The sequence below is a fragment of the Scleropages formosus genome, unplaced genomic scaffold (assembly GCF_900964775.1).
Source record: "Scleropages formosus unplaced genomic scaffold, fSclFor1.1, whole genome shotgun sequence".
In the NCBI taxonomy this organism is placed as follows: Eukaryota; Metazoa; Chordata; class Actinopteri; order Osteoglossiformes; family Osteoglossidae; genus Scleropages; species Scleropages formosus.
In genome coordinates this window covers 50527-56526 of record NW_021641023.1, presented here as the reverse complement: position 1 = coordinate 56526, position 6000 = coordinate 50527, and the positions used below count along the sequence as shown (strand labels likewise).

At 50.1% G+C, this 6000-nt stretch overlaps 1 non-coding gene and 1 pseudogene across 1 annotated transcript; both read left to right on the top strand.

Annotated features, from left to right (window-relative positions):
- The first annotated feature begins 788 nt into the window (after nucleotides 1-788).
- trnak-uuu (transfer RNA lysine (anticodon UUU)) lies at nucleotides 789-861 on the top strand. Its single transcript has one exon. It is a non-coding gene; the product is annotated as a tRNA-Lys (tRNA).
- A 641-nt stretch (nucleotides 862-1502) lies between these two features.
- On the top strand, nucleotides 1503-1621 carry LOC114909662 (uncharacterized; annotated as a pseudogene).
- The last annotated feature ends 4379 nt before the right edge of the window (nucleotides 1622-6000 follow it).

Below are 6000 nucleotides of genomic sequence, written 5' to 3'. Positions count from 1 at the left end.
TGGTGGGGGCCCTGTCCAGAACCCCACCCACCTTCTCCAAGAAGGCCGAATACTCTGAGCTGCTGTTTGGTGCATAAGTGCACACACAACAGTCAAAGTCTTCATCTCTGCGACCCTAAGTCGCATTGAGGCGACCCGCTCGCCCACCGGGGCAAACTCCAACTGTATGGCAGCCAGCCGGTGGCTTGTGAGTATCCCCACGCCCACCCGGCGCCTCTCGCCTCGTGCAACTCCTGAGTAGGAGAGGGACCACCCCTTGTCGAGGAGTTTGGTTCCAGAGCCAACGCTGTGAGTGGAGGTGAGCCCAACTATATCCAGTTGGTATTTCTCAACCTCCCGCACCAGTTCCGGCTCCTTCCCCCCAAGCGAGGTGACATTCCACGTACCATGCGCCACCCCGCCGCCTCCCGCTGCCAGGTATACATTGCACCGGACCCCCATGCCGGACCTTGCAGGTGGTGGGCCCACATGGCCCCCCGACGATGCCTTTTCGGGCTGAGCCCGGCCGGGGTACGTGGGCTGCCCGGCCACCAGGCGCTCGCCTAGGAACACTACCCCCAGGCCTGGCTCCAGGGGTAGGTCCCGGTGACGCTATTCCGGGCAGGGTAAACGATCTCGTGTTTACCTTTTCCATGGAGGTTTTCGGATCGTGTTAGTCTGGATCTTCACTCCAGACCTGTTCGCCTTGGGAAACCCTACGAGGAGCGTAGTGTTCCTGACGATGTAGGTCTGGAGTTCCCCAGATCACACGAGCCCTTCCACCACGCCCAGCCCCCATTATATTAAGAGCCTGGGTAGCTCAGTTGGTAGAGCATCAGACTTTTAATCTGAGGGTCCAGGGTTCAAGTCCCTGTCCAGGTGTAATGTTCAGTGTTGATCTGAGGCTCTGTAAGGTTGGAAGTGTGTATGCAGTAGTGTCACCTTTGAGTAGCAATGTAAGTTCTGATGTGTAAGGCACAGCCATGCACTCTCTGACTCCAGAGCAGTGAGGTTTTTTTTTTTTTAAATTATAATTTTATTATTGATTAACTTTTTTATTTTTATTTTATTTTTTGCTCTGTTTTGTTTCGCACCTGAGGAACCGCTCTCCGTCACCCCTCACTTTTTCAGGCTCCAGTCGGGGCTCCCACCTGGAAGCATGATTATTGTCTGGAAACAGTCACTCTTCAATGTTTCATTTCTGTAGCAGGATTTCATTGGATTTTAATTATTCCCCGTGTTTAACACTTTTGTGACTCCAGGAGTTTATTCACAACTGTTTATTCTTCTCTTGAGTCTCTTTTTGTCCTGCTTGGTGGGTGATTTTAATACGTGACATCGATCGCAGTAGATACTGATAGTCATGACCACTTTTCATTGGACTCTCGTGAGTTTTCACAAGAGAGAGGCAAAAGTGCGCTCCGCTTCGTGTGGCCAAAGCCCAAGCATGCGCCGCATGCTCGAGCGCTCCTTGCGTGAGCCTGTCACGAGCAGCAGCTACAAGTAGGGTGCACACGGCGCTCGCTTACAGCCATACCACCCTGAATACGCCCGATCTCGTCCGAGCTCAGAAACTAAGCGGGGTCGGGCCTGGTTAGTACTTTGATGAGAGACTGCCTGGCAATACCAGGTGCTGCGAGCATGTTTGTTTTTTTTTTTTTTTTAAATAATAACTTTATCATTAACTGATTTCATTATTTATTTTTATTTTATTTTCCCCTCTGCTTTGTTTCGCACGCGAGAAACCGCTCTCCGCCACCCGTCACTTTTTCAGGCTCCAAGTCGGGGCACCCACCTGGAAGCACGATTATTGTACAGCAGCTACAAGTAGGGCACACACGGCGCTCGTGCTCGTTTGCGGCCATACCACCCTGAATACGCCCGATCTCGGAACACTGAAAAAAATGATTCTGACCCCTAGTAATCAGAATCAGAATCAGAACGAGCTTTATTGCCAAGTATGTTCGCACATACAAGGAATTTGTCCTGGTGACAGGAACCACCACAGCACAGACAGAATGAAAGTGACAAGACACAGATGAGAAGATAGAGCACGCGAGCAAGGGACAAAAAATATTAAGAAATATAAAGTACCCAATATACAAAAATAGTACAAAAATAGTCGCTAGATACAAATGCAAGGGAGTGTAGGAGAAATGTGATAAATAGTTATAAATATAAATAGCATTATGTATTGCACGGTTTACTCTCTAGGTGAGAGATTTAGGTGTTCATGAGGTAGATGGCCTGAGGAAAGAAACTTTTCTTATGCCTGGCTGTCCTGGTGCACAGTGCTCTGTAGCGCCGGCCAGATGGCAAGGTTCGAAGAGGAAGTGGCCTGGATGTGAGGGGTCTAGAATGATTTTGCTCGCCCTTTTTCTGACTCTGGACGAGTGCAGTTCTTGGAGAGCTGGGGGGGATGTGCCGATGATTCTTCCAGCAGTCCGAACTATCCGCTGCAGTCTTCTGATGTCTGACTTCGTAGCTGAGCCGAACCAGACAGTTATAGAGGTGCAGAGGACGGACTCAATGACTGCAGAGTAGAATTGCAGCAGTAGCTCCTGTGGCAGGTTGAACTTCCTCAGCTGGCGAAGGAAGTACAACCTCTGCTGGGCCTTCTTCACAATGGAGTCTATGTGGGGCTCCCACTTCAGGTCCTGTGAGATGGTGTGGTGGTGCCCAGGAACCTGAATGACTCCACTGTTGCCACAGTGCTGTTCATGATGGTGAGTGGGGATAATGCTGAGGTGTTTCTCCTGAAGTCTACGATCATCTCCACTGTTTTGAGCGTGTTCAGCTCCAGGTTGTTATGACTGCACCAGACAGCCAGCTCTTGGACCTCCTGTCTATAGGCAGACTCGTCGCCATTCCGGATGAGGCCGATGAGTGTGGTGTCGTCTGCAAACTTCAGGAGTTTGACAGAGGGGTCTTTCGCGGTGCAGTCGTTGGTGTACAGGGAGAAGAGCAGTGGGGAGAGCACACATCCCTGGGGGGCTCCAGTACTGATTGTGCGAGTTTCGGATGAGAATTTTCCCAGCCTCACTATCTGCTGCCTGTCTGTCAGAAAGTTGGTGATCCACTGACAGATGGAGGTGGGCACAGAGAGTTGGGTTAATTTGGACAGGAGGAGGTGTGGGATGATGGTGTTGAAGGCTGAGCTGAAGTCCACGAACAGGATTCTCGCATAAGTCCCTGGTTTGTCCAGATGTTGCAGAATGTAGTGCAGTCCCATGTTGACTGCATCATCCACAGACCTGTTTGCTCGGTAAGCAAACTGCAGGGGGTCCAGCAAGGGTCCAGTGATGTCTTTCAGGTAGTCCAACACCAGTTTTTCAAGTGACTTCATGACCACAGATGTTAAGGCGACAGGTCTGTAGTCATTAAGTCCTGTGATCTTGGGTTTCTTTGGGATGGGGATGATGGTGGAGCGTTTGAAGCAGGAAGGAACTTCGCACATCTCCAGTGATCTGTTGAAGATCTTTGAGAAGATAGGGGCCAGCTGGTCAGCACAGGTTTTTAGGCAGGCCGGTGAGACACCGTCTGGGCCTGGTGCTTTCCTTGTCTTCTGTTTGATGAAGACCCGACGCACCTCCTCTTCGCAGATCAAAGGTACAGGAGGGGGGGAGGTGGGGGTTACTTGAGTTGTTAAGTGATTGGTGGAGAGAGGGTCTGAATGGGTGTAGGGTGTGAGGCAGGGTTTATCAAACCTGCAATAAAACTCATTCAAATCGTCGGCTAGTTGTTGAGTTGACACGGTGCCGGGGGGTGGTGTCTTGTAATTTGTGATGTCTTTCATGCCTTTCCACACCGACGCAGGATCATTGGCTGAAAACTGTTTCTTCAGCTTTTCAGAGTAGTTTCTCTTAGCCACTCTGATCTCCTTTGCCAGTGTGTTTTTGGCCTGTTTATACAAGACTCTGTCCCCGTTCTTGTAGGCGTCTTCTTTGGCCTGACGAAGCTGTCTGAGTTTTGCAGTGAACCACGGTTTGTCATTGTTGTATGTTAAATGAGTCCTGGTAGGGATGCACATATCCTCACAGAAACTGACATATGATGTTACAGAGTCTGTGAGCTCATCCAGATCGCTAGCAGCAGCCTCAAAAACACTCCAGTCAGTGCACTCGAAGCAGGCTTGTAAGTCCTGCTCTGCTTCCCCAGTCCATCTTTTAACAGTTCTTATTACAGGTTTAGCTGATTTCAGTTTCTGCCTGTAGGTCGGTATAAGATGAACCAGGCAGTGATCAGAGAGCCCCAAAGCTGCCCGTGGAACAGAGTGATATGCATCCTTTACCGTGGTGTAGCAGTGGTCCAAAATATTACTGTCTCTGGTGGGACATGTAATATGCTGTCTGTATTTTGGCAGTTAGGGGGTGCGGTGGCGCAGTGGGTTGGACCGCAGTCCTGCTCTTCGGTGGGTCTGGGGTTCAAGTCCCGCTTGGGGTGCCTTGCGACGGACTGGCGTCCCGTCCTGGGTGTGTCCCCTTCCCCCTCCGGCCTTACGCCCTGTGTTGCCGGGTAGGCTCCGGTTCCCTGTGACCCCGTATGGGACAAGCGGTTCTGAAAGTGTGTGTGTGTGTGTGTGTGTGTGTGTGTGTGTGTGTGTGTGTGTGTGTGTGTGTGTGTGTGTGTGTGTGTGTGTGTGTGTGTGTGTGTGTGTGTGTGTGTGTGTGTGTGTGTGTGTGTGTATTTTGGCAGTTCACGGGAGAGATTTGCTTTATTAAAGTCCCCGAGAATGATTATAACAGAGTCCGGGTGTTGTTGCTCTGTGTCAGTGATCTGGTCGCCCAGCTGTTGCAGCGCTGCGTTCACGCACGCTTGCGGTGGAACGTAAACACTTACGAGGATGAACGAGGAAAACTCCCGCGGCGAGTAGAAAGGCTTGCAGTTGATGAAGAGCGCTTCTAGGTCGGGACTGCACATCTTCTTCAACGCTGTCACATCTGTACACCACCTTTCCTTGATGTAGAAGCATGTCCCACCGCCACGTGATTTCCCCGCTGATTCCGCGTCGCGATCCGCTCTGAACAGCTGGAAGCCCTGCAGATGTAGCGCGCTGTCCGGGATGGCTTCATTCAGCCAGGTTTCCGTGAAGCACAGAGCAGCAGAGTTTAAAAAGTCCTTGTTTCTTTGGGACAGGAGGAAAAGTTCGTCCATTTTGTTGGGTAAGGAGCGGAGGTTCGCCAGATGGATACTAGGCAGCGCTGTTCTAAAGCCGCGCTTTCGGAGCTTGACAAGCGCGCCGGCTCGCTTTCCGCGCTTGCGCGTCTTGGAGCGCTTGGAGCGCTTGAGCAGCGCCGCTGCACCTCCGACTACAATGTCCAGCAAAACGTCAGAATGGTCGAAAACCGGTAAAATGTCGGGTGGTGTGTACTGCCGAATGTTCAGCAGTTCTTCCCTGGTAAAGCTGATTGTCGGAGTATAACTAAAAACAGGGCAAACTAACAAAAACATTAAAACAACTGTGGAGCTCCACACCGAGGCGGCCATCCGCGGCGCCATCATCTATCAAATATCATATAGTAGTACAAGTACAAGTACATATAGCTATTTCCTTTATTTAATAGATTTTAATATGTAATTTAATACTACTTATATTTTTCAATTAATTTAAAAATGTACTGGCTATGTTTAAATCCAAGTTAATTTTATTCAATTAAAGGTAATTAGAAAAAAAAAAAACACATTCAATGAGCTTTCCACATACTGTCCTCTCCTGCGCGTGTCTATATGTTTTCCCGCTTTTTTATGTCCTTGAGATGGGGAACTTTTTCACTGTCAAGCATTTGCAGCAGTACCTTCGGTGTAGCCCTGACGGGTTCTCATTTTTGGTAAGGAAGCAATTTGTAGCCACAGATGTGTTATATATATATACACACACACACACACACACACACACACACACACACACATTTTCAGAACCGCTCGTCCCATACAGGGTCACGGGGAACCGGAGGCAACCCGGCAACACAGGGCATAAGGCCGGAGGGGGAGGGGACACACCCAGGACGGGACGCCAGTCCG